Source organism: Myotis brandtii, unplaced genomic scaffold, assembly GCF_000412655.1.
Source record: "Myotis brandtii unplaced genomic scaffold, ASM41265v1 scaffold596, whole genome shotgun sequence".
In the NCBI taxonomy this organism is placed as follows: domain Eukaryota; kingdom Metazoa; phylum Chordata; class Mammalia; order Chiroptera; family Vespertilionidae; genus Myotis; species Myotis brandtii.
The window spans coordinates 2,227,116-2,246,733 of NW_005370250.1; positions in this window are offsets into that span (position 1 = coordinate 2,227,116).

Genomic DNA, 19,618 nt, shown 5'->3' on the forward strand with positions numbered 1-19,618 from the left:
AAAAATGCAACATCTTTAAAGCTCAATAAAACAGAGTGCAATAAAATGAGGTAGATCTGTACATAAGTTTTCTTTTTTAAAATATATCTTTATTGATTTCAGAGAGGAAGAGAGAGGGAGAGAGAGATAGAGACATCAATGATGAGAGAGAATCATTGATTGGCTGCCTCCTGCACACCCCCTATTGGGGATCAAGCCCAAAACCTGGGCATGTGCCTTTGAACAGAATTGAACCCGGGATCCTTCAGTCCACAGGCCAATGCTTTATCCACTGAGCCAAACTGGCTAAGGCTGTACATAAGTTTTCTTAAGAGCAGAATTCAGATTAAGATATGCACATCTTTTATTTTACCTTAAAAGGGTCTATTTGCTTTACCTGAATGTATTCCAGAATGAAGTGCAATCAAGGGGTCCTAGAACAGTATTTTAAAGGTCAGCATTAACCATAAGTCATCTTAGAAAAATATATTACCTGCAGGTCATCTGATATAAAGAGAAATTACTTTTAAGTCTCCTGATATTCCACCTGTATCTTAAAATAAGATTTTTAAGAGCCTACACATTTTGCCAAACGTGTTTTGGTATCATTGGAAAGACACTTGGCTGGTGTTTGTCTGCACCATTTACTTATTGGTTTATTAATGGTTTATTATACCATTTCCTTTTCTTTTTCTGCCTCCACCCTGGGCTCTGCAGGAGGAACTCCTGTGATAAAGTCATTTCCAAGTTGCACTTTCCTTACTGCATTATTTTTGGAGATAATTAATTCCAGAATTTTCATCTATTCTTTTATAAAACCCTAACACAATTTTCATTAATCATTTTTGTTCTTGCCCTTCTATGGACCTTCTCTATGGCTTCTGAAACCCTGCATATTTAAGAAAAACAGCAAGTTACTAATTTATAATTTTTGGCAAAGTATATAAAAGATCATCATCTTTTTTTGTTTTTAAGTTCAATATAATAACTTATTTGCTTGCTTGACCACTGCTTTTTATGCAATAAACTAGCCATGTGCAAAATGACATTTAGAAGTGAGTTTGAAGGATCTGCATTTCATTAAGACCCCATAATGTGAGTGACTCTTTGGATACTATAGCATGGCAGGGAGCCTGTTTTATAATGGTATATTTGAAAGATATATTTATTGTTCCCCCACAAGAAAAAGCCAAGAAGAGAAGGAAAAATAAGTTAAACTTTAGTCTTGAGGCAGAATCCCTGGGGTACATTTGGGGCCATCAACAATCTGACCCCTCTTCCCAAACGAAAGCAAAACTTCCAGGAGTTCTTCGTCAGCTTATAAACAAAGAGGGGAACATACAGAAGTAATGAAATTTCCAACTGTGGAGAAAAGCACTCATTTATTTTTTTTTAAATCAGGGAATGATTGATGTGGTTGCAATTTGATGTCTGCTTTTAAAGAAATTCTTCATTTCACTGCTCCCCCCTCCCCTGCCTCCAGCTATTTTATAGCAAAGCAATACTCATCGTATTCAGACTTCCAGGGCTGGATCAAAACAATGTTGGTTTATGTTTTCTTCTCCTTCTATTCTTCACTCCCTAGCAATCCCACGTTTTTGCAGTAACGCAAATTGTGAAAAAGTCGTGTTTACTTTTTACCTCTAACCTTCCCATTGCTTTTGAGGTACCTGGCTATTTCTTCCGTCATCCTCTCCTTCAGGCAAACACCTACAACACAGTGGTTCGGTGTTAGCAAAACTCTGACAATGTCAGAAATTTAATCAAAACATGCATTAGGAAGGGTTTTACTTTGTGTTTGGTTGAGACTGAAATGACAAAAAGCATGACTAAAGAATTTCTGGTTTGGAGACAACATTGGTTTAGAACTCACGCTGCCTATACTTTAAGAAAAATTATTTGCTTTCTCAAGGCAAGTTTGGAGCTTACAGTTTCCTTCTAGAATATTCACGTTAAAATCTTTTTAAACGACACGTTGACACATAGAGACACAGAGAGACAGAAGCTGACTCTCCCCTTTGCAGTCCATAGTTTCCGTATCTTTAGGAAGATCCCACGGATCTGAGTGGGGGTTTTATCCGAGCGGAGGGAGAGCGGTCTTCCTCTAGTTCTTTGTTTCTTCTTGAAAAGCTCCCTGAGGAATATTAATAAGAAGGGTCTTCAATGAGATTAATGGATGACGACAAATACGTGTAAAGTAGCCGAGTCAGCCCGGCATCTCAGGCACTCCGAGCTGCACACAGAGGTCCTTAGCATTCCATGGCTCTTTGTAATAGGAGCCAAATGCAAAACGCCCAAGTGTCAGCCACCAAGCAGGTTCAAAAGTTTGCGCTAATATATGGTGATGTCCTTTGCTTCAGGTACCTGGGAACTTTCAGGGAGGGGTGGCTTCGTGCCTTTCTACGTCTCCTACGTGGATGCCCTTGTCACTGATTTCTACTTAAAACCATTTATGACTCCAGCAGATGTTTCTGATTTAGAAAGAGCACTTTTTGAACCATTTCTTTCTAACTTCCTTCCCCCTCCACTCCCCCTCCCTGCTCCTCTCAGGAGCTAATTCCAGTCAGGTTGGAAATTACAAGCATGTTGTTTAGTGCCGGGAATGATGTGCTGACTGATGAGCAGAGGTAGGGCTTGAACCGGGGTCCTGAGCAACAGACTTCAATAGATGAGAGCATCAGTCTACTGAGAAATGTGCCATGCAGAAGCTTGATTTCCCTTCAGCCCAACTTAATTTTTCAGAGCCTGTAACTGAGACTGGCAGTTCTGAGCCCCTTGTTCCTTCGGCACAATTTATCAGCACAAGGTCAGGGAATTCTTTTGGGCCTGTTTCTCATGAGCGGTGATAATTATGCATATAGACAGCCCTGCTCATATTATGTAATGCATTGGATGAAGCAGGGAGAATGGTTTTGATTTGGAATCAGAAGCACCGTCACCAGACCCAAATATGTCCAGCATCCAACTAACCCAGGAATCACCTCTCATGTTCTGGATCGGATCCATCAACACACCCCCGATGAGGACACATCCTTCTCTTTATGACTATTGATGGGCTTTCAGCCTGACAATTCAGAAATGTGCCATTGACGTAGGCCACGTTCAGAGGAGAGCGCCTTCTGGGATTTCTCAGTCATCGGCCTAAGTGGGGGTGATTTGGTGGCAGGAAATGTCTCCAGATAATGCATTCTTCTAATTTCTTTTTCAAATACTCTGCATCTAAGCTATTAATCAGGGAAGCTCCCACTTTTCCCTGTCAGAGCCATTCACCCATTTGGCCCAGGTTTTGGCTGTGGGAATGAATGAACCATGTTCAGTTCATTGCAAGGCTAAGCAGATCAATGCTCCTGTCACTGTCTGGTTAGATGATATTTAACATCAGTCTAAACAAAAGCATTTCCAAGCCAAGAGGAAAAGTGCTAGTAAAAATAGAGCATTTGAGGGGATACTCTGTATGAGCTTTCCTTACACAAAAACCCAGAGGATTTTAACATTTAAAGCTCCTTTTGACCCTGAGAGAATTTTTATGTTTTACAAGCTGGATAGTACTAACAGTGGTAGCTATTAGATGAGAATCCTTGTAGCCCTTATTCCTAGAAAATAATAAAAAATATCTAGAAAGATGTTAGGCTTACCTAAGACTCATGAGATAGTTAAATGCAGGTAAACCACATAGTTAAAGGTTCATATCAGAGAGGAAAAGTATTATTAGGTCACCTGAATCACAAGTGGTCCAGGTGACACCTCAGGGCCACCCAGAAATACTTCCCACACATTCATCCCACGGAAACAAAGCATTTTACACCAGCCTTGGTCACTTTCTCACTTTTCCTTGGGGGGCCATTTCTATTGTTTTCTTGTTGGAAATGAAACAAGGAAAGTAACAAAAATCTGCTGTTCTTTATTGAATGATGTATCATACCATGCAATAGACAGACATAGATTCTCAAAACATTCTAGGCATGATATTGCACTGTGTTGTGACAATGATTTGCAAAAACAAGCATCTTAGCCATTTGTTACTTGTACCCTGCTTGCCAGCTTCTCCTTAACAATTTTCCAAGGTTATTTCTTTTCATGTGAGGCTGAAGAGAAATATATTTTATTTGAAAACTTTTCTTTAGTAACAATGAGAATGAGAGAAACCCAGTGGTATTGTGTGTGTGTGTGTGTGTGTGTGTGTGTGTGTGTGTGTGTGTGTGTATGTGCGCGCACACATTACCCTGGTTTGTATATTTTCTCTTTCTCTTTACATCATTTCAATCCAATCAGATGTTTCAAGAAAATGGGTGCTAGGACTCATGCATCACTGAAGCCTGTCCTGGGGATCGACATTCAGTGTAGGTGGAGTGTGCTGGAACATTAAGTCAGTATGCCATGGCCTTTCAATATAGGTAATACCTTATGCTTGGCAAATTGAGAACTGACATCTAATAACTTGGTCTATCAGAAACCAGACTATAAATAAATGTATGCCTGAGACAAATTTTTTAACTATTATTTTGAGTACCAGATAGAAATCTACTCTTAGTGGCTCATAGTGATGTAGCTTAGGGAAGCTTTATTTTGCTGACTCTACATGGATTCCTTATACAACACGATACTGTATTCTAATGGCTATTTTTTACTTGTTAATATTTTCAGTAATTCATGTGCTAAAAATCAAGAACCTATTTTGGTTAATCTCATTACACTTTTTTCTATTTGTTTTTATTTGTATGTATTCTGGGTTGTGGAGTCTATATTGGCCATTACCTTTTGTCTTAAGCTTTACCACAAATACTAAGAATATTATTGGGACAATCTGACATCTTAATATCCATGAAATGTGAATATATTTTATATATTTACATAAATATCATATATTCAAAAGCCTATTTTACTTTTTCTTTTGCTGGAAATAATATTTTTGGTCAGGCATTTTAAAAACTCTAAACCATTTCAAAAAAATATGTATTCTCCCTAGAAGCAATGTGGGCTTAAAATAGTAGTTTGTATTGAGAAAACCATAGTGGAAATAGACTTTTCATATGTTGTGAAAAAATTCCAAAACACATTAACACAGAAGCCAGAATGTGAATCTTTTTCTCGTTCACTGAGACTTCGTATCACTTTTTTATGTCTCAGCATTTCATTTTTTACCACCTTCAATTTCTCTTGTGAGCAGCCAAATTAGAAGACAGCTTTAGTTTTTATCTCGAAATCTTGGAGGTGAGGTGGGAAGGTAAATTTTTAATCTTTCACCAGCACTGCGTTTGAGATCAGCACAGTTGTGTATTTATATACTAAATATTTTTAAGAACGCTCTTTTTCTTTTTGTGCAATTCAAATCAGTTCATCTCTCTCCCTCCACCCCCGCAGCAGACCATGTGTTAAGGTCTATGGAATGGTACAGAGGGAATTATTTATGCTCTATCTCCTCAAATTGAGGATGACTCCCAGTAACATGTGCAGTTGAGCAGGCTGATGCTTAGAAAAAGAAGAGATGGTTAAACAAAAATGTCACAGACATAGCACAAACAGAAACAAAGATCCCAGTGCAAAGGACAGTGAATTTCAATCCACTGAAGAATGGTTAAAAATTTTTTTTGAGCTGGTACAGTTTGTGTTATATAAAATTTGCAAGTGACTCTGCCTCAGCCAGTCATGATGAGGAAGCAATATTTCCTAAACAAATAAATGGTTACCAACTGGAGATTTCCAATGCTAATTAATCCAGTTTTCTGAAATCAGATGCCCTCTATCAATTTTATTTATTATTAGGTGTATGTCCTTAATACCATTTTAATTCTTTTCTGATTTTTGGGCTTGCCAAATGTAGTTTTGACAAGCTCAGTACTTTTCAAGAATGTAACCCTGAAGTTAATGAGAGATTCCTGTATAGTTGATGCAGAACAGCCTAATGGTACGGCAGCAGTTAAGCACTAAATCAAAATGATTTATTTCACTAAAGCCATAGCAGGGTTTTTGATGGGGATGAGTATGAACTCAAAAGCACCCTGAGGATTCATGTTTAAGGCTGCAGGGATGATGCTGGGCTGGATTCAGGCTCAGTCCTCACTGAGAGGATAGGTGGCCACCAGTCACCTTGGAACCTGGGAGGGTTGCTCAAGTCCTCTAAACACTTCCGTGCTTGCGCCTCTGTGTACAAATTGAACCCAAGCCCATTCATTGCATGAGAGTGAGCAGGCTTCAAGATGGTTAGTGATTTCAACTAATCAGGGAACAGTTGGCAGCAACTCAGTCCTTTTTCTAACTTTCTGGTGTCTCCTGCTGTTGCAGATACAGTTTTTGCTACTGATGAGGTAGGTACGATTCAGATTTACACCAAATGATGCATAAACCGTGCAGCCCTGCCTACTGGCAACCAACATTTGCCTTTGCTGGGCTCAAGCCAGCTTTTCCCTGGCACGACTGAGTTTACTCACGCTGAAATGGGGCAGAGGGACCACAGAGCCAAAAGAAGCTGGACTTCATCCTCAGCTATAAAGTTGCCCAGAGGGACCTTTGAGCAGAATTCTCATGCTTGCTGGTCTCAATAGTTACCCTTACTCTACATGATTTCCAGCCTAGTGTAGGGAAATTTAGCAAACACAATGTCTTACTGTGGTAGCATCTCCAGATTTCTCTTTGCCTCTCCTTGTTCTAATAGTGGTGTAGTCCATCTTCTAAACATCTTAAGTGCTTTGCTTTCCAAGCTTGCGTCTCCCAGATGAGACTTAAACCTAGTCATTATGGAGGAAAACTATTAACATATCTCTGAAAGCTTCTCATGCTATTGCCCAGAGTTCGGCTGTGCTCCTTAGCTATTATTATTAATAATATTACTCTTGCTCTAGCTGGTTTGGCTCAGTGGATAGAGCACCTGCCTATGGATTAAAGGGTCCTAGGTTTGATTCTGATCAAGGGCATGTACCTCAGTTGCAGGCTCTGGCCCCAGTCCCAGTTGGGGTGTGTGTGGAAGGCAACTAATCATGTGTCTCTCTCACATCGATGTTTCTCTCTCTGTGTACCTCCCCCTCCCTTCCATTCTCTCTAAAAATCAATGGAAAAATATCCTCAGGTGAAGATTAACAACAACAACAACAAATAATAATAATAATATTACTCCTTAAATAGCAACTCAGGCACTTGGAATATAGTCATATCTTTATGAGAGGCCCAATTAATGTTTACATATATGCAAATATATATATTTTGTTTATAACAAAACAAAAATAGACTAGTCACTGCTATGACTTTCTCTTTGGGGGCTGGAGTTGGCCCTTATCTGTTAAAATCCAGTGGGCAGCAAGCATGAGCTGGTGGTTAATTTTATATCAGATTTCAGCCAGCCGGCAGTTACTCTTGTCTGCCGGTAGACTACTTTCTCTGTCACTTGGTATTAGATGTATTACACACCAAGCAGTAATTATCTTTGACACATAATTATTATGGTTTTGATGACAAGAAAGTCTTTTCTTTCCCTGCTTTCATAACATATATTCCTGAAAGTCCAGGCTTGCAAATGCAGCTAAGAATTAAAAGCACTTGGCTTCGGATCGAACTTGAGGAAAGGGAATAAAACAAAAGAATTGAGTGTGCATGAGGGAGGACAGTTTAGGGAGGGCAAAAATTAAAAAAAGGAAAATACACAGACGATTTGAAAGTTTCCCAGATGATCTCACGTAAGTAGATTGCTGAATAGGAATGAAACCTCTGAGGGTCATGCATGCCCTGGAGAAAAGCTGCCAGGACACAGCCAGGCCAGGTTCCCAGCAGGAAAAGGGTGTCTTTAAAGTAATAAACTGATCAAGGCTTGGATTAGAGGAGAGAGGAGAGAGGAGAGAGGAGAGGGAAGAAGGAGGCTTGCAGCAAGGCCACACAAACCACACAAATGACTTTCTAATCTTGCCACATGGGCATTTCTAGCTTTGCTCTGAGTCAACCCCAGCTGCAGGCCTGGATGAGCAGTTTAACAATCCTTGCCTGTAAACATAGATTTTTTCCCCCTCAAATGAGGCATCTTGAGCCTGGGGGCTCTGTGGTATTTAAACAGGCAAGCGCCTGGCGCTCCTCCAGCTTTACCTGCAGCTGTATTTCTTGTAAGACGGGGTCACCAAGCTTTGACCTCAGAGCTTGGTCTCAGTTCTCTTGGACAGTTCCCTGGAACTTCTGCTCAGGAGCATCTGGGGACAGTGGGAGGTGGCGAAGGGGGTGGATGGGGTGGAGGCAAGGGGATGGGGACAGACTAGGGGTGTATTAGAGAGACTTGCTAAAGACTGGAATTATAATACATGGATGTAATAATTTAACTCTAGGAAGCTGATGTGATCCAGGATCTGATTAGCACGAGAGGAAATCTGCTGGGTTGGCTGATGGTGATTGGACTGAGATCGAAGCTTTGTTTTCCTTTTCCCCATTTAGAAGTCAAAAACGTGGGCACTGGGGAGTCGCTTATATTCCCAAGGGGGCTCCCTCTCCTCATAGGCTTCTCAGCTATAACTCAAATAATAATAATCAAGTGAACATACTTGAAAACAGCTCTAATTTTAGTTCATTTTATTATTTAGAGATGGGGAGAGGAGGAGGGGTGGAGGAGGAGGCTGCCATCTATGACTAATGCTGTCTTGCAAGCTCTTAAGCCATATTTAGTAACATGGGGTATAAAAATAAGCTTTTAGTTCAATTTTTTTAAAGTTGACTTCTGTTTCCTTTCTTCTATTCCCTCTCCCAAAGACGGATTTAACTAATTACACTTTCAGCTGAATGCTGATAGACGTGTATTTATTATCGGTGCTGTAAGCCCTGGAATTCTTTTTTCCTCTGTGAGGCCACAGACATATACATTAAGCTCAAGTCCCTGTGAGCTGTCAGAGTTATGGTCCAGCCCAGAGCCGTGCAACATGATAAAGTTTTCAGGCCCTGTTTAGTTAAGACTGAAGAGCTGGGACCCAGCCAATCTCCACCACTCAGGGCTCTTTTCACAGTCCAAAATGATTTGGCTTAAACGTTTCCAACTGTGATGAGGTCCCATTTCAGTGATTATGCAGTCATTCACTTTTCCACATCAACATCAAAGTCATTAACAGCCGAGTATTATTGCACTGGCTGGAATTCAGTTAAGGACTAGAGGGAAGTTGCTCTTTATTAAGATAAATCATTGCCTTGGTTATGTCACCCATGAAATAATCAATTTACTGTGTTGGTTAATTTCCTCCCTCTTTGATCTGTGAATTAAATTCAACAGATCATTGTTTCACACAACTACCACTCCAAAAAATGTTATAAGGGAAAATGCACACACATGTTCTGATGGCCGTGGTCTTACAAGTATGATAAACAACATAGCAAACTGAGGGCTCAGTTCATTCCATCATTCATTTCCGCAGTTATCTTATCTCCCCACTGCTCCGAGGGCAAGGTAACACCCTGATCTAGCTGGGTGATCCTCTCTCTGAATTCCTGAAGTGTTCTGTTAAGAAATAAAATGTTAAGCAGAGCTAGCCTTAATACTTTGGGGATCATAAGCTTGAACCAAATCCAATGTGGGATATCCTTGTCTGGAATTCAGGACAAAAAAGCAGCGATCTTTACAAGGATACTCACTTATAAATGTGAGGCATCCTTTCGAAGGATCCCTCTCATAAATACGAGGCCTTCTTTGTTCCATAATTCATGGCTTCTTATAAGGAAAAGACGTTGAGTGAGATGTTTTATTTTTCCTTGCTTTGGTGATTCCTATGAGAAATATTTTTTGTGCTTGGATGATTTAAAAATATATTTTCATAATGAAATATTTCAAACATGCAGACAAGTATAGAGAATAATATAATAAAAATCCATGGACCCACAACACAACTTTATCAAATCTTAACATTGCACTTCAGATGTGTATGGGTTTTAAAGAAATAAATGTTATAGATACAGTTGAGGACTCCTATGTATCCTCTGCCATTTTCTTTCTCCTCAAAGAAAATTGCTGTCATAAATGTATGAATATAAATGCTTTGTTTACTTATTTTACTTTTGCTACATATTTTCTTTGCGATTACAAGCAACAGATACGTTATTTTACAGTTTTTATTTTTAGCTTTTTGAAGATGGTATTATGTCATAAGCATCCTTTTGCAATTTGCTTGTTTCATCTACATTATATGTTTGGGAGTTACCAGTGTTGATACATGTAGATCTAAGTTACTCATTTTTAAAATTTATTTATGTATTTATTTTTAAATATATTTTTATTGATTTCAGAGAGGAAGGGAGAGGGAGAGAGAGAGATAGAAACATCAATGATGAGAGAATCATTGGTTGGCTGCCTCCTGTACACTCCCTACTGGGGATTGAGCCCTCAACCCAGGCATGTGCCCTTGACTGGAACCAAACCCAGGACCCTTCAGTCCACAGGCCGACGCTCTATCCACTGAGCCAAACCAGCCAGGGCTATTACTCATTTTAACTGTGACATAGTATTTTGTTGTATGAATACAATTAAATCTTAGCCATGTGTCTTTGTTCACAAGTATATTTTCTCTGGGGCACATACAAAAAGATGGGATTTCTAGATCATCAGGCATCACATATTTAGCTTTGCTAGACATTGTCAAATTACCAATTTGTATTCTCACCACTACTAGATCAGAATCTTTATTTTTCCAAACTTTCTGTGCTAGAATGATTAAAAAGAATTTTCTAATGAAAACATCAGACTGAAGCCAGTGTTCTCTGGTTTCTGTGAGCGCAGTCTCCACACTGGAAATAGAGTAGAGAAGTGTAGTTGACATAATTCCAAAGGAGGTAGGAATTGCCCAATGGTTATCTCTTACCTGTGTTTCAACCTTGACTTTGGAGATCTGGCTCATGAAATATATGTAATCAAGATAACATAGAGGGCTACCTTATGGCAAATGATTTTTTTCCCTTGGGGCTATCTCTTTAGAGTCAGCTGAAATGGAGATATATGACAATTTTCCACATTCTTCAGACATAAAATGACACTTTGACAAGATGATTACAACAAATATAGAGCTGCAATTTTAATCCCTTCAATCTCAAATTTTCATAGAGATGACCAAACCATGTCAAGTTTTCAAAAATGTTTCTTCATGTGTTAAAATCAAATAGCATTTATTGGGCACTTAAGAGAATGTGGAACATGGTGACAGCTATATGTTTGCATTTAGGTGAACATGGGGCTCAGCAGCTAATAATTTATTATAGAAAAAATAAAGTCAATATTAATGAGTAGAAAGAATTTACAAGTGCGTGAGATGCCACATCACCAACTGTGGTTAATCCCAAGTTTAAAAATGCTCATTTTCCCAAACAGGGTGGCACCTCTCCACATGGAAGACACAGAAAAGGGTTTAAGAACTATTCTCTCAGCCACACTGACTAAAGTTTATCCCTAATCAAGGGGGAATGGAGCCCGATATCTAGTATTTAGTTAGATGTATGTATACATACTGTACAGAGAACTCTAAAAAATTATACATTGGCATTATTATTACTTGACTTATTTGCAAATCAGGCAATAGAAAATTTCACATATCACTTCTGCTATTTCTAAGTGGACATTAGGCACCAAATCAAATGTGTTTGATTGGATCTTATTCCCATTTAGGAGCGCGATGATGCTGGTGGCCCAGTCTGCTCTCTCTAATTCATCCTCCACCTATCTTTGCTGCTCTGGGGCTGCATGAAACACACTCCTATGTCCCCTGGCTTCTGGTTGGGTTTTGTTAGTGAAGAGCATTGGTAAGAGAATAGAGGGTGGAGAGAGGGGGCCATATTTATTCCTCCCCCCTTTCTTCCTTAGACCATTCACAATAAAAACAGTTGTTTAAAATATTTTCAGACTTCATGGTAGAAACATGAAACTGGTAAAATAAAAGATAACTAGAAGAAATTAGAGTTTAAATAATGGTGCTTTTAAATTTTTATAAAGGCAAAATTTCTATCCTTAGATATAAAATTATTAATATTTTAACATGTATGAGTTTATCTGAAACATATCCAAGCCTTAAGTTTCATCATCTGTAAAATGTGGATAATATGAATACCTAACATAAGAGAAGATTTAATAAATTAGTGCAGCAATTTTCAACAGGTGTGCTGCAAGAATTTTTAAAACACACAATACCTGACTATTTAATCAGGGGCACTTATCTCTTTTCCATTGGCTTGTCAAACTAAAAAATCACAACAGCCAACACAAAAATAGCTGTCCTGTGTAAATGAATTAAAATTATACATATTTTTTTGCTTGGCCAGTGAAGCTCAGTGGTTGAGCATCGGCCTATGAAACAGGAGGTCACAGTTGGATTCCTAGTCAGGGCACATGCCTGGGTTGTGGGTTGGGGGTGTGCAGGAGGCAACTGATCAATGATTTATTCTCTCTCATCATTGGTGTTTCTCTCTCTCTCTCTCTCTCTCTCTCTCTCTCTCTCTCTCTCTCCCTCCCTCCCTCCCTATTATACCTTTTTTAATCAGATTAGCAAAAAAAATTTGTTGATGTGCTTCAGAATTTTAGTAATTAGTTTGTGTGCCATGAGATGAAAAAGGCTGAAAATTGCTTGCACTAGTGAATGGAAGGCATTTAGTAAAATATCTGATATCTAATAGGTATGCAATAAAGTTGAGATTATTAGTCTTATCATTTTCTTTTTTGGCTGTCTCCTTCCATGTACCATATCTTCTCAGGGATTATCAAATGATAATTTGTAGTTTCAAAGTAATAGGGACATTTTTTTCCAGGGTAGATTTGAGACGTTATCTTTGCCAATTTTTTTATAAGCACCTGTGGGCAGGAAAATAGTTTTGAAAGATTAATTATTTTTCCTCTTGCATTTCCTAGTTGAGCCCCTGGAGCCAGATAATCTTGGCTTGGATTTTGGTTTTATTTTTTACTCATAGCATGACCTTAGACTAAACCCTAATTTTCTCATCTGTAACTGCATAGAATTATAGTGAGGAATCATCAGAGAACTGATTTAAATGACTTAACTTGGCTCTAAATGGACGTGAGCTCTAATTATATATTAGGATCATGGTTATCATGTTTAGTTGCTCTTCAGGTGGCAAGGAGAGTGAAGACAACAAAATAAACTGCGGGGTTCTGCGGAGCGAGCCCGCTCCTTCCGGGAGAACGCTGTGCATCCAAAGGGCACTCTACAAAGCCTTCATTACTGCCTCTGTGTTTGTCCACTCTGAGGATCAGCACTCCACCAGACTGGCTTTGTCCTATCCAGGCTTTGCTTGATTTTAAGGACCTTTCTGAGACATATCATTTTGCAACATTCCTTTAAGATGAGCTGGTGGCAGGATTTAAAAGATAAACTGAGGCACAGTAATTTCAGATCCCCCAAGTCACACAACATGTAGCAACTAGGTGTGTTCTTTCCTTTCAGAAAAGGGGAGAACACAGTGGAAGCCTTTCCTAGAAAGGCTTTTCAGCTAATGCTCTTTGACTTTGTTGCTTGTTTCTGACTGGGGGGGATGTGAAGGTGCTGGAAGGACCAGTGATGGTGCTGCAGGTGGACTCGCCTGTGAAATGCATGGCACACTTGTCCTTGGGGGGCATCTGTGGGAGCAGTGAACACCGGACAACAGGACAAATACTTCCTCCCTATTGTTCACTACAGAAACACTCACTAACCCCTCTCTCTCTCTCTCTTTGATTAAGACATTCTGTGCGCTCACTTCTGAAAAAGCTAAAGATTAACAGAGGAAAACACACAAATATCATACTTTAGGCTGAGACATTAGTCTGAAATGCTGGAATGCTGGACAACACAGACTTTTACATGTTATAGGTTGAGGTGAATAATGTTTAAACAGCTCAAAATCTTTAGGTGTTTTAGTGTTTTAGACGTAAGTTTTAACAAACTTATTTAGTTAAATTAGGAAAATATATATTTTCCCCACAGGGGAAATATATGTTGAAAAAATATGACTTTAGATTATCTCTAATTACAGCAGTTTCCAAAAAAAAGGTAAAAAGAGTCGGAGAAAATGTATGTAGGCATGTGGATGTATGTGGACGAATTCCCTTATAATTTATACTGCCAAGAAAATATTAACTACAAAACAGTATACAGGAGGAAATGTGAGCTAGGATTGGATTCTGATTAATATTGCAATCATTTTAATAGGAGCGATTCTCTTTATTTTAAAGATGGTCCTTTCTGATAAGAATTTCTCATTCCTACCTGGTATTATATATGGGGGTTAAAGATGTGAAATTTAATGGTAAATAAAGTTTAAAACTAATTACATTTGCTTTTAAATAGCCCCATCAATCAGTATCTAAAATTTACCAGAATTGGACATTAATCCATCAAGTGGTTGGAAATTGCCAGGGTATTTCAGGCTACTTTAGCAGTTCATATTTTATCATATTACTGTCTGCACATTACTAACATTAAGCATAATTTCATGCAGAAGACAATTAGATTAATGAATGACTCTTGTGTTGTCAAATCCCATGAAAGCCATTTCTGCAAAACGAACTGGAAAATCTGTTCTGTATTTTAGAAGAGGTGGCAGTTTCTATACCAGACAAAGGCCAACTTCTGTATTCAGTTACTAGCATATAATTCTGGCCTAGAAGTCTAACCTCAGAAAATGGTCCAATAAATTCATGTCCAAAAATAAGTTCAAGTCCAGTGAAGCAGTTCATTATTCATTGGGTAGGATATGAAAGAGAAGCTTAATATTTTACTGATGATTCCAAGCCCAATAAAATTTGTTATTTCTAATTCAGGTAAAAGTCAACTCTCTATTACTTGTGATATTTCTGAATTAGAAGTAATTCCTCTTTGAATTGATGACCATATATAGAAATTCCAAGCCTTGATCATCTCTCTTCACTGATAAATAACATCTTGGCCTGTTGAGAAGTTGATTTTCCAGTATTATCATACAATAAATGGCCTGAAGAAGCAGAAAGTTAGACCATTGAGCCTCATTCAGAATTATTTATGCCAGGAACTCTCATTATGTGGGTCATATAATTAGATTACCCCTTCTGTACTTTGGAATATGTTTCTTCCATGGCCAGATGAAAAGGAAGACTCATAACCTAGCAGTCAATGAAAAATGTTAAGCCTTTGAATGCAGCTGAGGGTCACTGTACTGATCCTTTTATCTTATAAGAAATGGTGGGTCCAGAAAACTTGAGTGTTAGGACCATGCAGTTAATAGCAGAATCAGAATTAGCATGTATAGATCTGACGTCTAATTTAGTGCTCTCTCCCCCACACTTCAAGTCTGTTTCCATTTGTACTACTTCTCTAAAAATCTGTCAGATATTGGTCAGAAATGCAGTGACCTAAGGTGAGTGCATGAAGCCGATACTTTGCTGGAAGATGGGGAAGCTGGATCCTAAAGTGACAGGGGATGGGGCTGCTCAGGCACAAAGGCTTCCGGAGCTCTGCAGGCCGCTGAAAAGGGAGGACTGAGGAAGGAGAGGACACATGCCTTCTGTGATGTGCTGAGGGTGGACAGTGGCTCTGAAGGTGGTTCAGTCAGGGCAACTGGTGAGAATAAGATTTCCAAAATTTGGGGAGGGGGAGGATTTTTAAGGCAAGCCAACAAAAGTAGAAATCATGAAGAAAAAAGGTAAACTGGATCAAAACAGCATGAAAAGACAAAAGGGAAACTAGGAAAGACAGTTACAACAAAAGAAAGAAGCACAAAGTTAATGACCCTATTCTAGCATAATGCTTATTAACAGTGAAATAAGATAAGCATGAAAAACAAGGGCAAACAGTAGAGCGAGCCCTAGCTAGTTTGGCACAGTGGATAGAGCGTCTGCCTGTGGACTGAAGAGTCCGGGGTTTGAGTCTGGTCAAGGGCAGGTACCTGGGTTATAGGCTCCTCCCTGGGTGAGGATTTAAAAAAAGGTATGTTCTTGTCCTGGATAGAATAGGGTCATTAACTTTGTGCTTCTTTCTTATGTTGTAACTGGCTAAGTGGTAGGAGCTCGTGAGCCAAAGGGTCTTGGTCCTATTCTAGGTCAAGGTCAAGGGCACATACCTGGTTGCAGGTTTGATCCCCAGTCCAGGTGGGGATCCTGGAGAAGGCAATTAATCAATGTGTCTGTCTCATATCAATGTTTCTCTCTCTCTCTTTCTCCCCCTCCCTCTTTTCCATTCTCTCTAAAAAAATCAATGGAAAAAATATTCTTGGGTGAGGATTAATAAAAATATTTTTTAAAAAATAACAGTAGACAGGGGGAGGTTAAATGGGGAGAAATAAAAACTTTTCAGCTCTAGCCAGTTTGGCTCAGTGGATAGAGCGTCGGCCTGTGGACTGAAGGGTTCCAGGTTCCATTCCAGTCAAGGGCATGTACCTTGGTTGCGGGTACATCCCCCGTAGGGGGCGTGCAGGAGACAGCTGATCGATGTTTTTCTCTAATCAATGTCTCTAACTGTCTGTCCGTCTCTCTTCCTCTCTGTAAAAAAATAAATAAAATATATATTTAAAAAATTTTTTTTCAACAATAAAAAATGTTTATTCTCATAAGAAATCAAATAAATGAAAAAACGTAAAAACATCATTGAGACGCAATCTTTTTCATACCACACTACTTTTCATTATAAAAAATAATGAAAACACATTAAATTGAAAAACCATGAAAGATATGTTAAATAAGTTATGGCTTAGGCTGGTGGGCCTTTAATTGGTATAATTTTTTGGAAAAGTAATTTACAATGTATCCCTAAAGTCTAAAAGGGCCCCTAGTTTTTGACCCAGCAATTCTACCTCTAAGAATGAATACTAAAGCAATAGTCATTGAGCATAACTATTTAACCATGCAAAAAATTAAAAAGTCAAATAAAAGAGAGATTGGTTAAATAAATTATATGTGCATAATGTGTATAAAGTAGTTTATTTATCTATAAAATGTGCATAATAATAGTCCCTATTTTATAGTAAATATTCCATAGCTGTACTTATTATTATCATTGCTATGTACATAGCCCTTTAAAGTTCTTTTGTGTTTTGGGGAAGATTGGTCTGGGTGAATGGAAATAGCCTGTGGTGGTATGTGCTTGGCAGGCTCGCTCATGGACAGGCAAGTGGGCAGTGTGACTATAGCCCAGTGAGTGCAGGGGAGCAGTAGAAGATGATGATGATGATGATGATGATGATGATGATTTTGGAGAGGTGGCTGGGACCAGATTACATATGGCCTTGTAAGCCATGTTAATAACCTGGAACTTTATATTTATTTGTTTACTGTTTGTCTTCCCACAATGATTAATCTCCACAAGGGCAAGTACAGGGTTGGGCAAAAGTAGGTGTAATACAATCCTATATAATAAAAGAGGGATAGGCTAATTAGTCACAGCCAGTATGCAAATTGACCATCACTCCAACACAAAAGATGGCCACCCCCATGTGGTCAAAGATGGCCACCCCCATGTGGCCACAAGATGGCCGGCAGGGGAGGGCAGTTGGGGGAGACCAGGCCTGAAGGGGAGGGCAGTTGGGTTAGGGGGTGATCAGGCTGGGGGAAGTTGGGAGCAATCGGGCCAGCAGTGGAACAGTTAGGCATTGATCAGGCTGGCAGGGGAGCGGTTAGGGGGTGATCAGGCTGGCAGGCAGAAGCATTTGGGGCAATCAGGCAGGCGAGCAGTTGGGAGTCAGCAGTCCTGGATTGTGAGAGGGATCCCAGATTGGAGAGAGTGCAGGCTGGGCTGAGGGACACCCCCCCCCCCCAGTGCACGAATTTTGTGTACCGGGCCTCTAGTACTTAATAAATAATAGTACAAGAATAAATTCTGTGTTTCACATAATCACAGCTTTCAACCTATTTTTGTCCCATCCTGCATTTTGTTTTGTCACTGCAGTACCCACAGCATCTAGAACTGCACTGTTCAGTGTGGTAGCCACTAGCCACATGTGTCGATAAGCACTTGAAATGGAGCTGGTCTGAACTGTGATGACAAATATCTCTTAAATAAATGTTTATATACACTGCATGTTGAAATGATAATAGATAAATATATTGGGTTAAATCAAGTATATTAACTTTACTCATTTCTTTTTTTATTTTTTAAAATATGGCTATTAGAAAATTTAAAATGACATGTATGATTCATATCATACTTATGTTAAAAGCACAGGCATGCCCAGCCAGTGACCTATGAACCAGAAGATCAGGGTTCAATTCCTCGTCAGGGCACATGCCCAGGTCGAGGGCTTGATCCCCAGTGTGGGGTGTGCAGGAGGCAGCTGATCAATGATTTTTTCTCATCATTGATGTTTCTATCTCTCTCTCCCTCTCCCTTCCTCACTGAAGACAATAAAAAAATATTTAAAAAAAAAGCACAGGCATGAAAGGCACACAGTTGTTATTCGGCAAGTATTTGTTGAATGAATAGATGAGCAGATGTTAAGTCTACCTTGATTCTGTTTGACATGACCTCTGGGTTTTAAATTTGACTCAAAAACTGAAGTATCTATGGTTAGAAGAGAACTTGATTAATATTTGTCCTATCAGCCTCTCTTAGATTTTGTTCCTCCTTGCTCTGTGCTAATGGACCTTTCTGAGAGTTGGGCAACATGTATTTGGCTGTAGATATCTCCTGGTTGAGACAGAAAATTCTGCTGTTGTCCTTGTAGATAGATAAACACTTGGAACTGACAGTATTAAACAATAGCTCTAGGAGTTTGTGAATTTTAGATCCAATATCCTAATCTTGATGGATGTTGTAAGAATTCAGTCAATGACTACACCAACACATATTTAATTTATTAAAAAAGTCACAAGCCAATAAACATATAAAGGCAATTATGGCATATGTGCTTTTATACTGTAAGACATGTATGTACAGGGTAAGAGGGTGATTATTTTTCTTTCTTTTTTTTTCCTTTTTCTTTTTTGGTTTAAGAGAACTGCATCTTTCTATGTATCCACAGCTATGAAGGAATATGTTTATATCTGTGCATTTACCTATAGGGAATTCATATGCACCTTTGTTGGCCTGGTACGTGTTTATAGAAATCAATCACTTTTTCCTATCTATAGAAATGTAGATGAGTAAATTTTTAGAATGTGTAGGTGGCTATAGAAAGTGTTTTCTAAGTGGATGACAGTCACTGGGGCTGCATCCTGCTTCAGGCAGTAGCAAGCAAGTTAAACCATCACTGATTGACTTTTATTAACTCTGATTTGTAAGGCTGATAGGCTCAGGCTTGCATCTGATGGACAGGTTTTTGTCACCCAGCCAAGAGAGGAATCCTAGCGAAATGCCAAAGAGAAAAGACAGTGTTGTTCCCCAAAACCCATTGTGCTTTGAACGTTTGCTACTTTGTTTTTTTCTATTTTACATACCCAAGCTGAAATGTTTTTACCAATTATTTTGTCATTCTTTATGAGACTTGGTTTAATCAGACGCTGAGTCTGATCTTTGTGCTTTAGGCTATGGCTGTAAATAGCAATGAAGTGGAAATACTATTTGTTTAAGAAGCTGGAATGCATTGGTTCAGTTAAGAGAGAGAGGGGAAGGATATGAACACACATGCTTTCCTCAACTCCCCGTTCCCTCCAAAGGGATATCTTTAAAAAGTTTTTGTCTTTTCAGTTATCCTTAAAGAATTCTCTTATGGGCTAGTTAGGTATGAATTGAATTCCTCACATCTAACT